The sequence below is a fragment of the Erinaceus europaeus genome, chromosome 5, assembly GCF_950295315.1.
Source record: "Erinaceus europaeus chromosome 5, mEriEur2.1, whole genome shotgun sequence".
Taxonomy (NCBI): Eukaryota; Metazoa; Chordata; class Mammalia; order Eulipotyphla; family Erinaceidae; genus Erinaceus; species Erinaceus europaeus.
This window is the reverse complement of record NC_080166.1, coordinates 33,129,834-33,151,667: the sequence shown is the minus strand read 5'-3', so window position 1 is coordinate 33,151,667 and position 21,834 is coordinate 33,129,834. Positions and strand designations below refer to the sequence as shown.

Here is a 21,834-nt window from a genome sequence, read left to right as displayed (position 1 = left end):
ACACAGACCTGAAGACACCAAGACACATCATAGTCACAATGAGAAGAAGTAAGGATAAAGAAAAGATCCTAAAGGCTGCAAGAGAGAAACAAAAAGTCACATACAAGGGAAAACCCATAAGATTATCTGCAGACTTCTCCACTCAAACTCTAAAAGCCAGAAGGGAGTGGCAAGATATCTATCGAGCCCTGAATGAAAAAGGGTTTCAACCAAGGATAATATATCCTGCTAGACTTTCATTCAAACTAGATGGAGGGATCAAAACCTTCTTAGATAAACAACAGTTAAAGGAGGCAACCATCACCAAGCCGGTCCTGAAAGAGGTACTAAAAGACCTCTTATAAACAAGAACATCACTATAATACTTGCAATATATCAGAGCAAACAAATTTTTTTTTAGAACAATGGCACTACAATACATTAAATCCATAGTATCAATAAATGTCAATGGCTTAAACTCACCCATCAAAAGGCACAGGGTGGGGGGATGGATCAGAAAACATAACCCAACCATATGCTGCTTGCAAGAATCCCATCTGTCACAACAAGATAAACACAGACTTAAAGTGAAAGGATGGAAAACTATCACACAGGCTAACGGACCACAAAAAAGGGCAGTAACAGCCATTCTCATCTCAGACACGATAGATTTTAAATTAAATAAGGTAATAAAAGATAGGCAAGGACATTACATAATGATTAGAGGATCAATCAGCCAAGAAGACTTAACAATTATTAACATCTATGCACCCAACAAGGGACCATCTAAATGCATTAAACATCTACTGAAAGAATTTCAAAAATACATCAATAGTAATACAATAATAGTGGGAGACTTCAATACCCCATTCTCAGACAGATCAACAAAGCAGAGAACCAATAAAGATACAAGAGAATTGAATGAAGAGATCCACAGATTAGACCTCATGGACATTTTCAGACTACTCCATCCCAAAAAACTGGAATACACCTTCTTTTCAATTCCACATAACACATACTCAAGGATAGACCACATGTTTGGCCACAAAGACAGCATCAATAAATTCAAGAGCAATGAAATAATCCCAAGTATCTTCTCAGACCACAGTGGAGTAAAAAACTAACATTTAACAACAAACGGAAAATTATTAAAAGACACAGAATTTGGAAACTAAACAACATGCTCCTTAAGAACCACTGGGTCAGAGACTCACTCAAACAGGAAATTCAAATGTTCCTGGAAACTAATGAAAATGAAGACACAACCTATCAAAATATTTGGGACACAGCTAAAGCAGTACTGAGAGGGAAACTTATAGCCATACAATCACATATTAAACACCAAGAAGAAGCTCAAATGAACGACCTTACTGCACACCTCAAGGACTTAGAGGAAGAGGAACAAAGGAACCCTAAAGCAACCAGAAGGACAGAAATCACTAAAGTTCGAGCAGAAATAAACAACATCGAAAATAAAAGAACCATACAAAAGATCAATGAAGCCAAATGTTGGTTCTTTGAAAGATTAAACAAAATTGATAAACCCCTAGCCAGACTCACCAAACAAAAAAGAGAGAAGACTCAAATTAATAGAAATTAATTGTAAACGATGCAGGAGATATCACGACTGACACCACAGAAATCCAGAGAATCCTGCGAAACTTCTATAAAGAACTATACGCCACCAAGCTAGAGAATCTGGAAGAAATGGAACAATTCCTATAAGCATATGCCCTTCCAAAACTGAACCAAGAAGAACTACAAAATCTAAATGCACCAATCACAGACAAAGAAATTGAAACCCTTATTAAGAACCTCCCCAACAACAAAAGTCCTGGACCAGATGGCTTCACAAACGAATTCTACAAAACTTTCAGGAAACAGTTAGTACCCATACTTCTTAAGCTTTTCCATAAGATTGAAGAAACAGGAATACTCCCTTCCACCTTCTATGAAGCCAACATCACCCTGATACCAAAAGCTGATAGGGACAGAACAAAAAAGGAAAACTACAGACCAATATCTCTGATGAACATAGATGCCAAAATATTAAACAAGATCTTGGCCAACCGGATACAGCAACATACCAAAAACATTGTTCATCACGACCAAGTGGGATTCATCCCAGGAATGCAAGGCTGGTTCTACATACGTAAGTCAATCAATGTCATTCACCACATCAATAAAAGCAAAGCCAAAAAGCACATGATTATTTCAATAGATGCAGAGAAAGCCTTTGACAAAATCCAACACCCATTCATGCTCAAAACTCTACAAAAAATGGGAATAGATGGGAAATTCCTCAAGATAGTGGAGTCTATATATAGCAAACCTACAGCCAACATCATACGCAATGGACAGAAGCTGAAAGCATTCCCCCTCAGATGAGGGACTAGACAGGGCTGTCCACTGTCACCGTTACTCTTCAACATAATATTGGAAGTTCTTGCCATAGCAATCAGGCAAGAGAAAGAAATCAAAGCAATACAGATTGGGAGGGAAGAAATCAAGCTTTCACTATTTGCAGATGATATGATAGTATACATAGAAAAACCTAAAGAATCCAGCAGAAAACTACTGGAAGTTATTAGGCAATATAGCAAGGTATCAGGCTACAAAATCAATGTACAAAAATCAGTGGCATTTCTTTATGCAAACACTAAATCTGAAGAAGACGTCCAGAAATCACTCCCATTTACTGTTTCAGCAAAATCAATCAAATACCTAGGAATAAAGTTGACCAAAGAAGTGAAAGTCATATATACTGAAAACTATGAGTCGCTACTCAAGGAAACAGAAACTGATACCAAGAAATGGAAAGATATCCCATGCTCATGGAATGGAAGAATAAATATCATCAAAATGAATATTCTCCCCAGAGCCATATACAAATTTAATGCAATACCCATCAAAGTTCCACCAAGCTTCTTTAAGAGAATAGAACAAACACTACAATCATTTATCTGGAACCTGAAAACACCTAGAATTGCCAAAACCATCTTAAGGAAAAGAAACAGAAATGGAGGCATCACACTCCCAGACCTTAAACTGTATTATAAAGCCATCATCATCAAAACAGCATGGTACTGGAACAAAAATAGGCACACAGATCAGTGGAACAGAATTGAAAGCCCAGAAATAAATCCCCACACCTACGGACATCTAATCTTTGATAAGGGGGCCCAAAGAATTAAATGGAAGAAGGAGGCTCTCTTCAATGAATGGTGCTGGAAAAACTGGGTTGTAACATGCAGAAGAATGAAATTGAACCACTTTATCTCACCAGAAACAAAAATCAACTCCAAATGGATCAAAGACCTAGATGTCAGACCAGAAACTATCAAATACTTAGAGGAAAACAATGGTAAAACACTTTCCCACCTACACCTCAAGGACATCTTTGATGAATCAAACCCAATTGCAAGGAAGACTAAAGCAGAAACAAACCAATGGGACTACATCAAATTGAAAAGCTTCTGCTCATCCAAAGAAACTATTAAACAAACAAAGAGACCCCTCACAGAATGGGAGAAGATCTTCACATGCCATACATCAGACAAGAAACTAATCACCAAAATATATTAAGAGCTCAGCAAACTTAGCAACAAAAAAGCAAATGACCCCATCCAAAAATGGACAGAGGATATGAACAAAACATTCACCACAGAGGAGATCCAAAAGGCTAACAAACATATGAAAAACTGCTCTAGGTCACTGATTGTCAGAGAAATGCAAATTAAGACAACACTAAGATACCACCTCACTCCTGTAAGAATGGCATACATCAAAAAGGACAGCAGTAACAAATGCTGGAGAGGTTGTGGGGACAGAGGAACCCTTTTACATTGTTGGTGGGAATGTAAATTGATACAGCCTCTGCGGAGAGCAGTCTGGAAAACTCTCAGAAGGCTAGACATGGACCTTCCATATGATCCAGTAATTCCTCTCCTAGGGTTATACCCCAAGGACTCCATAACACCCAACCAAAAAGAGGTGTGTACTCCTATGTTCATAGCAGCACAATTCATAATAGCTAAAACCTGGAAGCAACCCAGGTGTCCAAAAATAGATGAGTGGCTGAGAAACCTGTGGTATATATACACAATGGAATACTATGCAGCTATCAAGAACAATGAACCCACCTTCTCTGACCCATCTTGGACAGAGCTAGAAGGTATTATGTTAAGTGAGCTAAGTCAGAAAGATAAAGATGAGTATGGGATGATCCCACTCATCAACAGAAGTTGAGTAAGAATATCTGAAAGGGAAACTAAAAGCAGGACCTGACCAAATTGTAAGTAGAGCACCAAAGTAATAACCCTGAGGTGAGGGGTAGACATGCAGCTTCATGGGACAGTGGGGGGTGGGAGTGGGTGGGAGGGATGGGTCACAGTCTTTTGGTGGTGGGAATGGTGTTTATGTACACTCCTAGTAAAATGTAGTCATATACATCACTAGTTAATTAATACGAGAGGGGGAAAATTAATTGTATGTCTCGAAATTTTTCAAAACACAAACTGAATCTTTTCTCAATATATGCAGTGTAATTGATATACAGACTCTCTCAAAAGCCTAGACCAAGTAGATCAGAAGCAACCAATAGCACAGCTATATACAAGATACTGGGTACTATACAGCAAACCCTAACAAAAGGACTTTTCAAAGTTAACCCAATTACCAAATAATGTGATGACAACATTAACTATCGATTGTCTTTTGGAACCCTAAGACAGCAGGAACCTCACATCTCCACTATAGAGCCTCTACTTCCCCCAGTCCTAGAACCATTGGATAGGGCCCACTTTCCCGTATGCCTCTCCCAATCCATATCAAATAGCATTGCATCTGCCGATCACAACCTAACTAACACAAAGATTGCCACCTCAACATGCTTCACTTCAGACTGTGTCCAGAGACTACACGTGTGGAATGACAACCCTTCAGCTTCATTACTCGGGTGAGACCTTTCCTTTCATAGCATACTCTAATTCCATCTCAGGTGGTTCACTTTCTAACAAAGTCCCAAAACCTAGATATACACCAGTTTCTGTGAGAGAGAGCATATGTTCACACGTATCCGTAAACTACTGCAAAATATATACATGAAAGCAGAAGTACACTAGAGTTTGCAGTGAGTATCCCCCTAACACTTCCTCTCCACTATTCCAAGCTTTGGGTCCATGATTGCTCAACAACTTGTTTGGCTTCATATGTTAACTCTCTTTTCAGTCACCAGGTTCCAGATGTCATCAGGATGCCGGCCAGGCTTCCCTAGACTGAAGACCCCACCAATATGTCCTGGAGCTCCGCTTCCCCAGAGACCCACCCTACTAGGGAAAGAGAGAGGCAGACTGGGAGTATGGACTGACAAGTCAACGCCCATGTTCAGCGGGGAAGCAATTACAGAAGCCAGACCTTCTACCTTCTGCAACCCACAAGGACCCTGGGTCCATGCTCCCAGAGGGATAGAGAATGGGAAAGCTATCAGGGGAGGGGCTGGGATATGGAGAATGGGTGGTGGGAACTGTGTGAAATTGTACCCCTCCTACCCTATGGTTTTGTTAATTAATACTTTCTTAAATAAAAAATAAATAAATAAATAAAAATTAAAAAAATTTCTTTATTGGGGGATTGTTTTACATTTGACAATAAATACAACAGTTTGTGCATTTCTCAGTTTTCCACATAACAATACAACCCCCACTAGGTCCTCTGCCATCCTTTTTGGAACTGTACTCTCCTTCCACACACACTCACCCCAGAGTCTTTTACTTTGGTGCAATACACCTAAAGTCTTTTGTATAATCATACTACTTCCTAATACTATCTCCTAAGCCATGGAGATCATATTCTTTTTTTTTCCCTGCCACTAGGGATTTTATTAGGTTCAGTGCCTAAAGTATGAATCCACTGCTCCTAGTGGCCCTTTCTAATTTCTTTTTTATAGAGACAGAGATAAATTAAGAAATATGAATACCAGATGAGTGAGTCCCTTCATTTTTTTCCAGAAATCTTTCTAATGGTTGAGTAAAGCTTAAAAAGGAGTAAATTAGTCCAACCCCTTTGGAGAGCAGTCTGGAGAACTCTCAGAAGGCTAGAAATGGACCTACCCTATGACCCAACAATTCCTCTCTTGGGAATATATCCTAAGGAAACAAATACACCCATCCAAAAGAGTTCTGTGGACCTATGATCATAGCAGCACAATTTCTAATAGCCAAAACTTGGAAACAACCTAAGTATCTAACAATCGATGAGTGGCTTAGAAAGTTGTGATATTAAGAATGATGAATTCAGGGCTGGGTGATGGTGCACCTGGTTGAGCGCACATGTTACAGTACACAAGGACCCAGGTTCGAGCCCCCAGTCCCCACCTGCAGGGGAAAATCTTCACGAGTGGTGAAGCAGGGCTGCAGGTGTCTCTCTGTCTCTCTCCCTCTCTATTTCTGGCTGATCTTGGAGGAAGCTTGAGGGAATCATGTTAAGTGAGATAAGCCAGAAAGAGGAGGAGGAATATGGGATGATTTCATTCACTGGGTAGAACTTAAGAAACAAGAACAGAAAGGGGAAACACAAAGTAGAACTTGGACTGGTTAGTGTATTGCACTGAAGCAAAAAAGTCTGCAGAAGGAGGGTAGGAAAGGGGATGGGGGTGGCTTTCAGGTCCTGGTACAATGATGATGGACCTAATTTGGAAGTGAGAATGTCTTGCAGACACCTATCTTATGTGAGATGAGAAGTTGTACCCAAGTACTAACAACTGTACTGTAAACCATTAATCTCTCAATAAAAAGAGAGAGAAAGGAAGGAAGGAAGGAAGGAATGAAGGAAGGGAGAAAGAAAGGAAGAAAGAAAGGGAGAAAGGAAGGAAGAAAGAAAGGAAAGGAAGGAGAAGCCCAACCATCTCCCATCATGGATTTTGACCAGTGGAAATTCAGAAGTCCTTCTGGGTTCAGCAAAGGAGAACTCTTGTGGGGGATGGCAGCCCTCATCTGAACAGCACATGCAATTCAGCCTGGGCTCTACTGTGAGAAGGAACAATGTGCAGTGTTGCTGTGGCTTATGCTAAAAATAGAGGAGCCTACAAATGAGTGACACTTTACATGTACAACCCTCGGGGCAAAGTTCTGGTTACCATAGCAAACTCCACTCATGGCAGCTGAGGCAAAGCACATGGCAAAGTCTGTGGCCAGAGGTGTGCTCCATTTGCCACATGCTCTCCCCATCAATCATGAAAGTCCTTTCTAGAAGTAAAAGTCCAACCCACATTTGTTGGCCATCTTACAATTACTATTGCCTGAGACAGTAGCTTTGGTCTGATGACTACATATTGGGAAGCTGAAGGAATTCTCAATAAATTCATTTTTAAAGGAAGGCCCAACAACACGGAAAGAAACAAATAGCTGCTTACTCACTCTCCCCAGTCAGCAAGATGTTCCTTTGAACTCCACATCTGCCAAGAACCTGTCATTTGGTCCAAAAGTAGTGACAAGAGACATGGTGTGCTTTTGACTAGCAAGACCCAGTGGAGGGGGTCCATATAAAAAATCCACATATAAAAAATGTCCACATATAAAAATGAGATCTATATTCTTTAACTCTTTAAAAAATGTTTCATTTATTTTAGATGAGAAAGAAATGGAGAGGGAAGGGGGAGATGAGAGGGAGAGACACCTGCAGCACTGCTTCACCACTTGTAGAGTTTCTTCCATGCAGGTGGAGATCAGGGATTTGAACCAGGGTCTTTGTGCCTGGTAACATGTGTGCTCTACCAGATGAACCACTGCCTGGCCCCAGGGATCCATACTCTGACCTTGAGGTTCTATCAACTGAGGAGGCAGAAAAGACCCAGCTTTGCATAAGATTACATAACCTGGACATTTGTCTTTCTTTACAAATTCAAGAAAAAGATTTTAAATTAACATGCCTTCAGATGAATCAGAAGGAATCTAGAGGGGTCAGGTGATAGCTTACCTTGAGAGCTTGTTTGGAGGTTCTAGCAGGGGAGTGCAGCTACTCTTATACCCTGGACCAGGTAGAACGTCCTCTTTGACCCAGTGCACAGCTTTCAGAGGGACACGCATGGAGCATTGAGGGAAGAGGGTAACACTCACCTAGCCAGCCAGATCAGCCAAATCAATGCTGGCGATCAATGGGGTGACAGATGTCGCAGCCAGATGACCCTTATGCCCGGGTGACAGCTCACCTGGTAGAACTCATACCTTGCTGTATGTGATGCCCTGGGCTTGAGTCCAGACACCACATGGGGGCACCATGGATGGAACCAGATGGAACTCCAAGAATGGAGGAGCGGTGTGATGGTAGTCTCCCCTTTCTCTGTCTCTTCTTCCCCACACATGCTCTTCCTCCACCCCTTTTCTCTTTCAAAGGAATAAAGAATGAAAAAATGGGCCAAGGATTTGGTGCCATACAAAAAATAAAGAAGTGGGGGGGGGGGAGGAATCTTGAGTCTAAACCCCCAAGTGAAGAGAAAAAGAAGAAAACAAAGAGAGAGAAGCAATAGCAGCAGCAGTAGAAGGAGAAGTAGAAATGAACTTATCTTCTCAAGCTTAAACTCCTGGACCAACTTTTCAAAGAAATAGTACATTTGGGGTTTCTTTCCTTTGTTTTAATAATCTGTGTCCTAGGTTTATGCGCAGGAAAATAAATTCGAACATTCAGAGCCTAGGGGAGACTTTAGGGAGAAGTTTCTGCTTGTCAGACACTCTGGATGGAATACTGGTTACGAATACAGGTTGAGGGGGCTGGGTGGTGGCACATCCGGTTAATCACACATAGTATAAAGCACAAGGACCCATGCAAGGATCCTGGTTCAAGCTCCGGCTCCCCATCTGCAGGAGGGTAGCTTCACAGATGGGGAAGTAGGGCTGTCTCCCTCCCTCTCTGTCTCCTCTAGTCTCTCAAATCCCTCTGTCTTAGCCAATAAAATGGAAAAATGGCCTCCAGGAGCAGTGGACTCATAGTGAGGGCACCAAGCCCCAGCGATAACCCTGAACCTGGAGGCAAAATAGATAGATTACAGATTGAAAAGAAAGGAAGAGAGAAAGAGTGAAAAAATAAATACAGGTTGTGGACCCAGCAAAACTGCTCAGTAGGATAGTGTATCACTTTGTCATGTACACAACCCAGGTTTGAGTCTGGTCCCTGCTGCATTGAAGGAAGCTTTGGTGCTGTGGTGTCTCTCTTTCCCCCTCCCTCCCTGTTTTCCTGCCTCTCTCTCTCTCTCTCTCTCTCTCTGCCTTTATGTGGAAGGTGGTGTCATTCACTGAGAAAGGAGGGGAAGGAAAAGAACTAGTCTGAAGGAAAAATATCAAGAGTTCCATGTTGATCAGATTAGCTCTGAGATGTCTATTACACACTGACAAGAATGTATCAATTTGGTCATGGGGCTCGGGTATGGAACTCAATGAAGAGGTCATGGTTAGAGAATTAAATCTCAGAAGCAATAGCAAGTTGATGACAGCAATGCTTTGATGCTGATGAGAGCTCTCTGGAAGAGACAAAAGCTCCAAGAGAGAACTTAAGGTGTTTCCTGGGACAACATCATGACACAATTACAATGGGAGTGAAGAAAACAGAAGGATGAAGAATGTTCATCTTTTTATCCATCTAGGTACCCACCAACATGCCATCCAAGAATGCTGAAAGCAATCATGACATATATTGAGAAGCAGTAGACAGTAGTTGAGAACATAAGCTTTAGAGCCAGGGTGTTGTATTAAAACACTAGCCCCACCGATTGCTGCAGTCTTGGAGAATTTGCTAGCACACTGTGCCACCATTTCTCCACCTGCATTGAGTTGAATGATAGAGCCCCCAAAAGATGTGTTTATGTCTTAGTGACTGTGAATAGGACTTCACTTGGCAAAAAATGGTCTTTGTAGATGTCATTAAATGAAGGGTCTGGAGATCGGGTCAAGTTGGGTTAAAATGGCTCTAAATCCCATGACAAGTGCCCTTGTAAGTGACACACCAAATGGGAGACATACAGACATAATAAAGGCAGAAGCACACTGATGAGAAGGAGCTGTGACTACAAGGCAGAGCTGCAAAAGAAATAGCCCCAGGAACGCCAACAGCTACCAGGACATAGACAAGACAAAGACGGTTTCTCTCCAGGTTTCTGGAGGTAGTGCTGTCCTGCCAATACCTTGACTTCAGACTTTTGGTCTCTAAGAACTATGAGAGAATACATTTCCTGACTAAGCCATGAAGTGTGTGGCCAATTGTACAGCAAGCCTAGAAAACAGTTTTGTCACTGGCTGGTTAGAAGGACTGCAAGAGCTGATATGTGTCAAATATCTAGAAGAGTGCCTCCCAAGTAGGGAACAGTGAAACTGGGCTCATTTTGCCCCTAAGTACTGGGTCCTGAAGAGCATGAGGAAAAGCAGACTCAGCGTCCTCAAGATAAAGATAGTGCCCAGAAGCTGAGCAGGTGAGGAAGGAGAAGGTGGGGAGGAGGCACACGTGTCCCGTGCTTCTACTAGGTGTCCCCACACTGCTGAATGCAGCTCTGCAGTAATTGCCAATAATGAGATCAATGAACCTTACATCTGCTCAGGTTTTGGAAGATGAGTAGGGAATCCAGAGAGGAGTTAATGCAATGAATTCTCTCTGGCACCTTCCTTACATCACGCTGACAGTCTCCTGAGTATCCCTGCTGATGAGGCTACTCTGAACACATTTTCTGGGGACAGCTGTCTCTTCTTTCTGCTTAATGATACTGGGAATACCAGTGACCAGGGCGGGGCAAGGGTAGAAAGTGGACAGTGGGAAGTGGTGGAGGGAACTCGATGCCAACTTTCTCTGCTGAGTGGTTCTGTAATAATATTTGCATGGCTACCTCAGCCTTGCAAATTCATTTTCTTCACCAAGAGGCCAATACTGCATGCTCCAGATTTACCCAAATCCTTATAAAATACATTGTGCCAAAAGAGAAAGAGTGAGGGGGAGGGACCCAGCTAAACCATCACTGAAATCTGTTTCCAGTGGCCAAGACAAACAAATGTACAGAGTCTTCTGAACTCTTGCTTTCTTAAACTTGACTGCATTCTCATCTCTTGAGCGACAGCAAAGGACATTTGAGCAACATGGAAAAAAGACTGGCAAAACAGCTCACTTGGATAATGTTTTGCTTTGCCATATGTGTGAGCCAGGTTCAGGCCCAACCACCACCACATTGAAGAAAGCCTCAATGCCATGGTGTGTCAGTCTGTCTGTGTTTGTGTGTGTGTGTGTCTCTCCTTCTTTCTCTCTCTGAACAAAGTCAACTAAGAATAGTGGAGCCCCAGAGATGAAAAAATAAAGCTTCCAGCACATGAAAAGACTTCACAGTTAAATTTACTTACCCATGTGTAAACATAAGCAGTGCCACTGAGTTGTGTTCAAATTATATTCTTTAAGTGTTCAAGGACTTTCCTGGATGTTTAAACATATATGCAACAAGCTAAGATATTCTGGCTTCCCTGATACGTGATGGCCTTTCTGCTTTCCAGAAAAAGCCTTTGGGCTCTGTTTAGGAGATTTTTCTTGCCACCAGGTTAACACCTTGCAGGGCTCAATACCTACACACTTCTCCCCAGTGGCAATTTTTTCCATCCCCCCCTTTCTTTTTTGATAGAGACAGAGAGAAATTGAGAGGTGAGGGGGAAACAGAGGAGGAAAAGAGACTCTTGCAGTGCTGTTTCACAGCTCTTGAAGCTTCCCTCCCAAAGGCAGGGACCAGGTCTCTGCACATGGTAATGTGTGTGCTCTACTGGGTGCGCCATCACCCAGTCTCTAGGAATATTTGGGGTTACTGTAGCACCTCAAGACATGTAGGCTAATATTAGACAGTCATCCTCAAAGTACTGGCTTTTAGGAGAAGGGGTCCAAAAGTTAGTGTTCTTTTTTTTTTTTTTTTTAATTTGCCTCCAGGATAATTGCTGGGATTCAGTGCTGGCACTATGAATCCACTGCTCCTGAAGGCTATCTCTCCCCGCCTTTGTCTATCGTTGTTGTTGTTAATGTTGTTATTGCTGTCATTGTTATTGGATAGGACAGAGAGAAATGGAGAGAGTAGGGGAAGACAGAAAGGGGGAGAGAAAGACAGACACCTGCAGATCTGCTTCACTGCTTGTGAAGTGACTCCCCTAAAGGTGGGGAGCCAGAGACTCGAACCGGGATCCTGGGGCTAGTCCTTGAGCTTTGCGCCAAACCTTTGTGGGCTTAACCCTCTGCATTACCGCCCACGCCGGTTAGTGTTCATTCTATCCACCCCCTAGTGGGTCCATTCTCATTCTCTCTCTCTCTCTCTCTCCCTCTCTCTCTCTCTCTAATATTTTATTAATTTATTTGTGAGAGACAGAGAAATCAAGTGGAAAGGGGAAGATAGACACCTGCAGCACTACTTCACCACTCATAAAGCTTTCCTTCACTCTACAGCTGGGAGCCAGAGGCTTGAACCTGGGTCCTTGTGCATGGTAACATGCATGCTCTACCCAGTGCATCACCATCTGGCCATGAGCCCAAGATCTCTTTAGGAGTGACTGTACCCAGGCTATCACTTCTCCCAGACACCCTCTCTCCTTATACCACCTTCCTCTGGCTGCCCAGAGGCCTCCTGAGGGGCCGCCCAGCCACCTCCACGCCACTGCTGAACACAGCACGATTTCAAAATACGCCTCTCCTCCCCACTGCCCCCTGCACAGCTTGTCTTCCCACAGCGGGCAGGGTTCAGCCTGGGAGCTGACTCGGGCTTTCCGCAGCTCTGAGCACAGCCCTGCTCGTGGTAGGATCTTTTCTGCATTGTATCAGCGAGTCTTTATTTTTAGCAGAGCAGCATGATTGCTCTTTGGAGGCCAGGACAACAGAGCACCTGTGTTGTAACTGGGACGATTCAGTTGAGGTGGCAGAGTTCAAGTCTAGTGTGCACAAAGCCAAGTACTAGAGGTGAGAAGTGTGCCCAGGCTGCCGGTGGCTCTGTTCCAATCCCTTTCTACTCCCTCAACAAAGCCTCAGAGGACCTGGTCTGTGACCTCATTCTGTTAAGGACCCAATAACCACCACAGCCCCTCTTTGGAGGCTGCAAAAGCACTATCGATGGCTTCTGGAAAGAGTCACATTTACTTTGACTTGAAGGCAAGGATTTGGACTGTGATCCTTTATTTTTTTTTTCTTCCTTCCTTTCCTTTTCTAAAAATCTTTATTTACTGTATAGAGACAGTCAGAAATTGAGATGGGAGGGGGAGATAGAGAGGAGACAGAAACAGAGAGACACCTGCAGTCCTGCTTTACCACTCACAAAGCTTTCCCCCTGCAGGTGGGGACCAGGTGCTCAAACCTGGGTCCTTGCACACTGTAATGCTTGCACTTAACCAGGTGCACCACCACCCAGCCCCTTCTATTTTTATTTTATTAATTCGCCACCAGGGTTATTGTTGGGGCTCAGTGTCTGTACAATAAATCTACCATGGTGATCTCTTTCTCTCTCTCTTACTCTCTCTTTCTTACTCTCTCTCTCATTTTCTTTTTGTTTTGAAAGGACAGAGAAAATTTGAGAGGTAAGAAGGAGATAAGACATCTTTAGCACCTCTTCACTGCTTGTGAAGCTTCCCCCCTGGAGGTGGGGATCAGGAGTTTTAACCTGGGTCTTTGCACATAGTAGCATGTGTGCTCTACTGGATGTACCACCATCTGGCCCCAACTATTTCTTTGTGATAGAGATAGAGAAAAATAGGGGGGAGAAAGAGAGACACCTGTAACTGTGCATCACCACTCATGAAGCTTTCCTCCTGAAGGTAGGGACTAGAGCCTTGAACCTGGGTCCTTGTACACAATCATATGGGCACTCTACCATTTGCACTTAGACTCCTGGACCATGGTCTTCTAAGGACTAGCAAATCTTTGCGTTTGTCACTTTTTTTTACCTTCATGCCATTGCTAGGCATTTTGGGTTGCCACAGACAACAAAAATTCCCCTCCCCCCACCTCCACATACACACACACACACAGCCAACTCTCCCTGTTTTTATTTCATCTAAGCTTGCAACCACTGAGTGTGCAAAATGAATCCTCTCTGCAGGAAAGTGGGTTCCCCAAATCCTGTTTTCTCCCAAACCTCCTCATTATGTGCTTTGATGCTTGATGAGCCCTCGAAACACTTTGAAACCTAACAAGAAATAACCTAAGAATAACTTCCTCAGCCAGATGTGAAATTCAAGCTGGGTTCATTAGATTGTTGCAGAGAGAGTTAATTCTTAAGTTTCTGATTTTCCACCAGTTAACGTACTCGCTCTTCACTCAAATGTACTCCAGTAGGTACACACAGGGACTGAGCCCAAGAAGCCCCACCAAGAATGAGGCCAGGGGTGGTGGTGTAGGGAGGCATAAGATGCTATTGGCACAAGGGAGAAGCCCCAGTCAGAGCCAGCTCTTCCTGGAGCTGGAGAGCCTTCAAAGACTAATGTGTCTTCTCCTCATACTTAGTGCCTTAACAAAGCAGCTCTCAGGCAGGCAGCCTTATCAGACCACAAAGGACCTCTTCAACTATTGAGTTCTCAAACCATAAATGTGCCCAGTGTTTTCTCAAACACATTTGTAAATAGAATGCAGAGCTCTTTTAGATCACAGGCAATTCCTATCTGAATTGGTCGGCTCACCTGGCTTCAAATCCCGCCTCAGCCCTGCACTGCAGAGCCCTGAAGAAAGGAACTCTCCCAATCCCATCGTTTCCCATTCCTAACATATGGATACTAGGAAATCAAGAATTTACAAATTATTACAAAATACTTAAATTACTCAAGCATGTGCAAAGAGACTCTCATGCCTGAGGCTCCAAAAGCCCAGGTTTAATCCCCCCACACTCCCATAAACCAGAATTGAGCAAGACTCTGATAGAAAAAAGGAAGGGGAAAAAAAGACTTCAGCACCTGTCATTTTATATGCAACTTCATCTCTAAATCCAAAGGCTAAAGAATTCTAGCCATAGAGCATCCAGGTTAAAAAAAAAGAAAAAAGTGATCAAGAATAACTAGAGAAGGTAAGGGAAATAGCATAATGGTTATGCAAAGAGACGTCTCTCTCATGCCTGAGGCTTCAAAGCCCCAGGTTCAATTCCCCATACCACCATAAGCCAGAGCAGAATAGAGTTATGGTTAAAAAATAATAATAACTGGAGAAAAAAATATACAAGTTACTTAAAAAGAAAATTTTGGGATTGGGGAGATAGCATAATGATAGTATAAGAGATTTTTATGCCTGAGGCTCTTAATCCCCTGAATCACTATAAACCAGAGCTGAGCAGTACTGTGAACAAAAACACTTGCACATTTGACTTAAATAACATTTAAAGTGGCACATATCTATGAGTGTTTGGTAACAACTTAAATACTCCTCTTCTTCCCCTTTGCTGTGAAATGATGGCATTTACATAGTCATTCTAAGTACAGTCACAGAGCCAGTCATTAAAGGTTTCAGTGGGGAGCACAGACCTTAGTTCTTCAGCTCAGGCAACTACAGACTGTGATTCTAGTTCCAGTTATACTGTAAAGAGACAAGTCCTCTGCTCTTCTGAGCCTCAGCTCCCTTAAATGCAGGAATTCGCAAGTCTAAGTGTATCATACACCACACCGTCTCCCAACCACAGAGGAGAGGGAAACCGTCCACTGTCTGCCTTCTGTCTAAAAGAGAGACATGAAATACATATGTGCCAACAGAGAAGATGCAGATACCCTGGTTGGTGATAGCTCACCTGGGAGGGTGACTCTTTTGTTGTGCAGGTTCAAGTCCCTGGTATACTGGATATGCCATACAGGAGTATTATGGCACTGGGGGGGGGGGGGGGCTACAGTACTGTGATGTCTCTCCCTCTCTGTCTCTTTCTGTTTTTCTGAAGAAGTCAGCCCTAAGCAGTAAGGCCCCACCAATACTAACAAACAAGCAAGAGGCACAATTCCTGAAAGATTCCATAAAGTGGAGCAGCAGGTAGGGGTGTTCCAACCTATCTAAAGCTTTTCATCCAAAGCTGGGCAAGGTGGGTCCACTAGAGTCCTGCCTTGCACATTTGATGCCCTTGGGTGGGTGGCTCATTCTGCTCTCAACACACTTACCAGAAGGACCCACTACATACCAGATGCAGTCATCGGGGGCTCTGCAGACATAGGTCAGTGTTTCTTTTCATTCCTCCTAAGGATGACCCTATGAAGTGGTAACTGTGCCAGCTGTGCCCACAATTAGACTGAGACTGTAAAATGCCCGTGGATCCAGCCAGTGAGAAGTTTTCAAAACTGCCAGCACTCCAACCACTCCCGTACAGGAAACCTTCTTATCCTTTGGGCTGCCCCAGCTGGTGCCAGGAGTGAGCTCCCGCCCCCGGACCTTGGTGGAGGCACCTCTCCCTGTCCTTCCAAACCCCCAGCCTTGGACAGTGCTCTCTCAGCTGTCAGTGCACTCCTCCAGCATCCCTATAGGCTCTCTCTCCAGCCTCCTCTGTCCTCTGCTTCCCTCCCACTTTCCAGGGAAGGTATCAGTGTGTTTCTTTCCCTGCACCTGCTTTTGCTCAGCTCCAGCCTCTCTCCTTCTCAAAGGCTCCTGATCTTGTCTCCATTCTCTGACAGTCCTCTTCTGTTTACCAAACATACCTGGAAGGAGGAACTAGGAGCCTCCCCTAAGCAAACCTTCCCACCATTTCAAAGTGCTCGCCCATTACTATTTTATTTATTTATATGTTATTTTCTTTATTGGGTAGATTAATGGTTTATAGTCAACAGTAAAGTACAGTAGTTTGTACATGTGTAACAGTTCTCAGTTTTCCCCATAACTATTTATTTACTTATTTATATGTTTTACTTTTTGGTGCCAAGGATTCCAAAAATGTATATAAAAATGCCACTCAGCTACTGATAGATATTTCTGACTCTATTGCTCTTGTTTGTCATCGCTGGGGTATTGCAACTCTGGCCAACTTTTTAAGATAGAGACAGAGATAGAGGGAAAGAGAGCACGACAGTGACACTTCCTCCAATGTAGTGGAGGCCAGCCTCAGATCTAGGCCACATGTGTGGCAAACAAACACTCTAGGCAAATAAACTTTTTTTCTTTGCCAGTCTCTGATTTGTTTTTTATTTTATTTACTTATAAAATAAAAAATAGAAAACATCAACAAAACCATAGAATAAGAGAGGTGAAAATCCACACATTTCCCACCACCAGAGTTACGTGTTTCATCCCCTCCTTTGGAAGCTTTTTAGTCTACTTATTTACTTCCAGAGGCTGAACTCGGAACCTTATGCCCAGGAGTCCACTGCTTTAGCCGCTTCACTCCCTACCAAGTTCCTGGATTTTTGTTTGTTGTTTTAGTCAGAGCACTACTCAGCTCTGGCTTTTATGTTAATACCAAGTATTGAACCTGGGACCTTGGCAACTTAGACAAGAAAGTCTTTTGCATAATTGCTCTGTTACTTCCCCCAGCCCCCTGGCTACTTTTATCTGGCACACTCCAGATCCTTGGTCTAAATTCCTCACACCCACTATCTTGGTAATCTCTCTCTCCCTCATCCTTCTTGCCGTGAATTACCAAGGCCATCCCAACATTCTATGGGTTCATCCATTTTGGGTGTTTTTCCTAATGGCTGAAGCTGTCAGAGGAACCAGCAGAGACATCCCTCTCCCCTACTATGTGAATCACCCAGACCCACAAGACTTAGGTCCATTGGAGGGGGGGGAGTGTCCTGTCATTCTGTGTTCTCGTCTCACCCAGCAGTACAATTTGGGGGGGCAGGAGGAGTGGGGGTGGTCTAAAATGGTCCCTCAGTCTCTTCCCATGTGTAACCTAAGGAAGAAGGTCTAGGCCTTATCTGGGCATGAATGAGGTAAGGTCTGAAAGAAACATGCCTGGTGCACTGTGGTTGACAGGCCAATGGACTCTGCAGAGAGGATGTTCAGCATCTCTGTGGGGAGAGGCAGGAAGGATCCATGACAGCAGATCTTTAAATAAAGTAAGAAGCAGTTTACTGAGAGAACCAGATAAGAAAGAACATTCCAGAACCTCAACCCTCCCATGACTTCCCCAGAGAAACAGCACTGTAGAGGCCTACAAAGTGGTGTGTGTGTGTGTAATAGAGAGAGAGACTATGTAGGTAGGGGGAGGGTGTAAGATGGTGGTGGGAAGACAGCAGAAAAGAGCTTTGAGTAAGTCCAGAGGATTTGGTATTTATCACCCAGGATAAACAAGTCCCAGGAGCCACTGATATGTTTTGAAGTAATCAATAGATCCTGTGACTGATAAGCAGTGGGAGGAGTGAAAAGACACCTGATTTCTCGGGGTTCCTGGCTTGTTGAATGTTAAAACTACAAACACCTGGAGCCAGGCATTGGCATACCCAGTAGAGGTTACACATTATGATGTGCAAGGACCTAGGTTCAAACCCCCAGTCCCCACCTGCAGGGGAGGAAGCTTCATGAGTAAAATCAGTGCTGCAGGTGTCTCCCATTCTCTCTCCCTCTCCTCCTCACCTCTCAATTTCTTTCTATCCCATCAGAAAGAAGGGAGAGAAAGAGAATGAGAGAGAGAGAGAGGTGGGGGGGTGTTGCTGGGAGCAGTGGATTAGTCATGCAGGCACAGACCCCCAGCAATATTTCTGGTGACAGAAACAAACACCTACAAGCACACTACTACAGTCAACCACACTTTCGTGCTGCTAACTGGCAGGTGATCTTAGTTAATGCTTCAGCCTAAATCCAACAGGTGTCAGTACTTCAAGTTTATGTCTGATGACTCTCCCAAACCTTCTGACACCCCAGCTCCAACCTCCCAAACCCCCATCTTGTTACAGTAAACACACTAGGTCCCTCCCCGTCACTTCTCCCCAAACCACGGTTCTCTCTTTAAGAGGTCAGATCAGTCACTCTCTAGCATATAGTTAAGCAAGGCATACCCTCACTCAGAATACACAGGCATCGACACACACACACACACACACACACACTCCTTCAGAACTAAGTCCCTACTCAGCTCAGCCTCTTCTTCCATTGAATCCCTAGTCTCATCCTAACTCAGGTCCATATTCCCACACACCCCTTCTCTGCACAAGTTCTCCTCCATGGAACCATCAGGTTTGATCAGTCAAAAGTAAGTTTTCGCACCTGGGGAGCAGGCCCATTTGTCAGAGTGCATGCTTTCTACAAACCTGGGGTCCCCAGGTTTGACCCCCAGCACTGCATATGGTCACAAAGTGAGTTATTTCTCCTTTGTAATCTCAAAATGACTATTTGGACCACCCTATTCATTTTTTCATCCCCTCATTTCCTCACCCACTAGAGTGTTTTTGTTGTTTGTTAGTTTTAAAGAGACAAATATCAGAGAGAGAAAGAGAATGAAAGTGACTACAGCACCCAAGCTTCCTTCAATGCAGTGGGAACTGGGCTGGAAGCTGGGTCACACACATGGCAAAGCAACGTTCAATCCAAGTGAGCTATTTCACAGACCCAGGTAGAGTGTTCTTGCATGTCACACAGGTACTGGCTGGCATCAGAACTCTCAAAACTACAAATCTTATTTCTCCTGAGAGATCATAGCCCACAGCGCAAAAGGGGACCCCTCTCTCTCTCTTGATGTCCCTGAACCCCCTCAACCCTGGTGCACAGCAAAACACAGGTGTTCCAAAAACAAATGGGTTGAGCGTACTGCACTAAAGTAAAAGACTCTTGGGGTGGTTAGGTGGGAGGGTTCAGGTCCTGGAACATGATGACAGAGGACCTAGTGAGGGTTGTACTGTTATGTGGAAAACTGGGAAATGTTACACATGTACAAACTATTGTATTTACTGTCGACTATAAAACATTAATCACCAAATAAAAATAAAGAAAAAAGGAAAAAATGGGTTGAAATTACTAGAGAAAGGATCTCAAGCTTCCTTAAATAGCAAACGGCCTTAAGTGCAAGCAAAGTCAATTCCAGCGACAGATTAAAAGTTAATTCAATTTTTTTTCATCCAGAAACACATTCATTATGTTCAGGGACGTGCATTTATTAAATTTTTAATCAAACTGTGTTGATTAACTACTACTACCTCACATTCCTTTAACATGGGAAATACCAAAGGAAGTGCATTTCTAGACGTTGCAAGGTTCTGATCCTTCCTCTCTCAACACCTGCCTGCCCCTCCACCAACACACACACACACACAAACACACACCACTCAGTGGCAATGAGCAGAGCAGCAGCTCTTAGCCTGTCCTAATGGAAAAGGAAGTCAAAGGAGCTAGAAGAACCACCTACAGACAGAGGTGTGTTCCAAGACATTCTATTCTGCTACACACACACACACACACACACACACACACACACCACCTGCCAAGCTGTACCCACTTAACCCCCACCCACCAAGAACAGCTGGCCTGGCGGAATCACGAGGTTCCAAGAGCCCCAAGTTCAGAGCAGGATGAGAATAGGAGACCCAGCACTGAAGACCCAAGGGTGCTTATATGAAAACAGATTCAGACGGTCGCTTTCCCAAATGCTAACCTGCCCAAGACACTATACTGGCTGAGGCCCAGGCAGTGCGGGTATCACGGGCAGCTCTTACCACCCCATCGCAGCCCCTAAATCTTCCCCGAGCGCCCCGCGGGAGCTCTGGAATGCCCTCATGCCTGCCATTCCAGCCACTGCGACCAGCCAGACCTGATCTTTTCACACTCTAGAGTCAGTCCCTTATCAAGGGGGCTGCAGAGGACAGGCCTCTGGCAAACTCCACTTCAGAGAGTCAGTGGGATTTCTCTATCGCGGTGTCCCCAACCTCCCCGGTGCCGCCCCCCGTGACCCAAAAGATGCCCCGGCTCTCCGCATACCTCGACCCACTGGCCCAGTGCGAGTCCCCCCGGGTCAAGGAGCGGGTGAGTTTGGAGAAGCGCTGGGAGAGGATCCCCAGACAGCGCCTGAGGCCAGAGCACCTGAGCACCTCCTCCAGGGAGGAGGGGACTGGCGATGGTGCAAAGATGGGGGACCCCGAGAGGCGCCGGGCAGGGGTATCCAAGGCCTGTCCTGAGGGCACCCAGAGATACATCTCGGGGTGTCTCAGGGTGTCCCGCGATCTCCTGGCCCCCTGGTCTGAAGCGAGGCGACTTTGCGTACCCCCACATCTCCCAATCTGGAAGCCGCGTTCCGCGCGCCCCCTCTCCCGGGCTGGGATACCCACAGCCGGAATTGTCACTAAACTTTCCTGGGCGCACGCGGTCTCGGGGTCGCCACCCTTCCCTGCCCGCCGCTTCCAGCTTACCCCAGAACCCCAAGTCCCGGCGGCCTCACCTGCGCGTAGCCGGGCGAAGGTTCCTGGCGCTCGGGTCCCCGCGCCGCCCGCCTGGTCTCCGCTCCGTAGCCGCCACCACCGCGGAGCTGCCGCCGCGCCTGCCCAGAGCTGCGCCGCCGCCCGCCCTCAGCCCCCGGAGCCCGAGGCTCGACCCCCGGCGTGGCGGGTCCCTGCAGCCGCTGCCGCAGCCGCCGCCGCCCCGCTTCTGGGGGCCCGCTGCCAGCCCGCACCCGAGGCGCGAGGAGTCAGTCCAGCTCGCTCCGCCCGCCGCGCCGCGCTCCGCGGAGCCTCCAGGATGGGCGGTGATCCCCTCCCTCCCGGGGCGGGGAGGGGCGGGCACCAGCGGCCAGGACTGACAGGCTCTGGGGGCGGGGATTCCCCTCCAGGGATGACTGGGTGGGCGGAGATCTCCCGAGCCAGGCGAACCTCCTGCGGGGCGTCCCTGGGGAGAACCCCGAGCCCTGGCGTGCTGACTCCAGAAACCCGGGGATCCTGGGAGAAAAGGGTTCTGGGAGAGGAGGTGGCAGCTCCATCGGAAGCTGCAGATGGT

The 21,834-nt window shown here is 45.1% G+C and overlaps 1 protein-coding gene across 4 annotated transcripts in view; it reads right to left on the bottom strand.

Annotated features, from left to right (window-relative positions):
• The window catches only part of PDZD2 (PDZ domain containing 2), a 527,012-nt gene extending 505,461 nt beyond the window's left edge, over positions 1-21,551 (bottom strand). For all 4 annotated transcript variants that reach the window (XM_016191465.2, XM_060191196.1, XM_060191199.1 and 1 more), the window contains exon 1: positions 21,284-21,551. The gene's annotated coding sequence lies outside the window, so the exon portion shown is untranslated. The remainder of the gene's footprint in view (positions 1-21,283) is intronic.
• Positions 21,552-21,834: the final 283 nt, after the last annotated feature.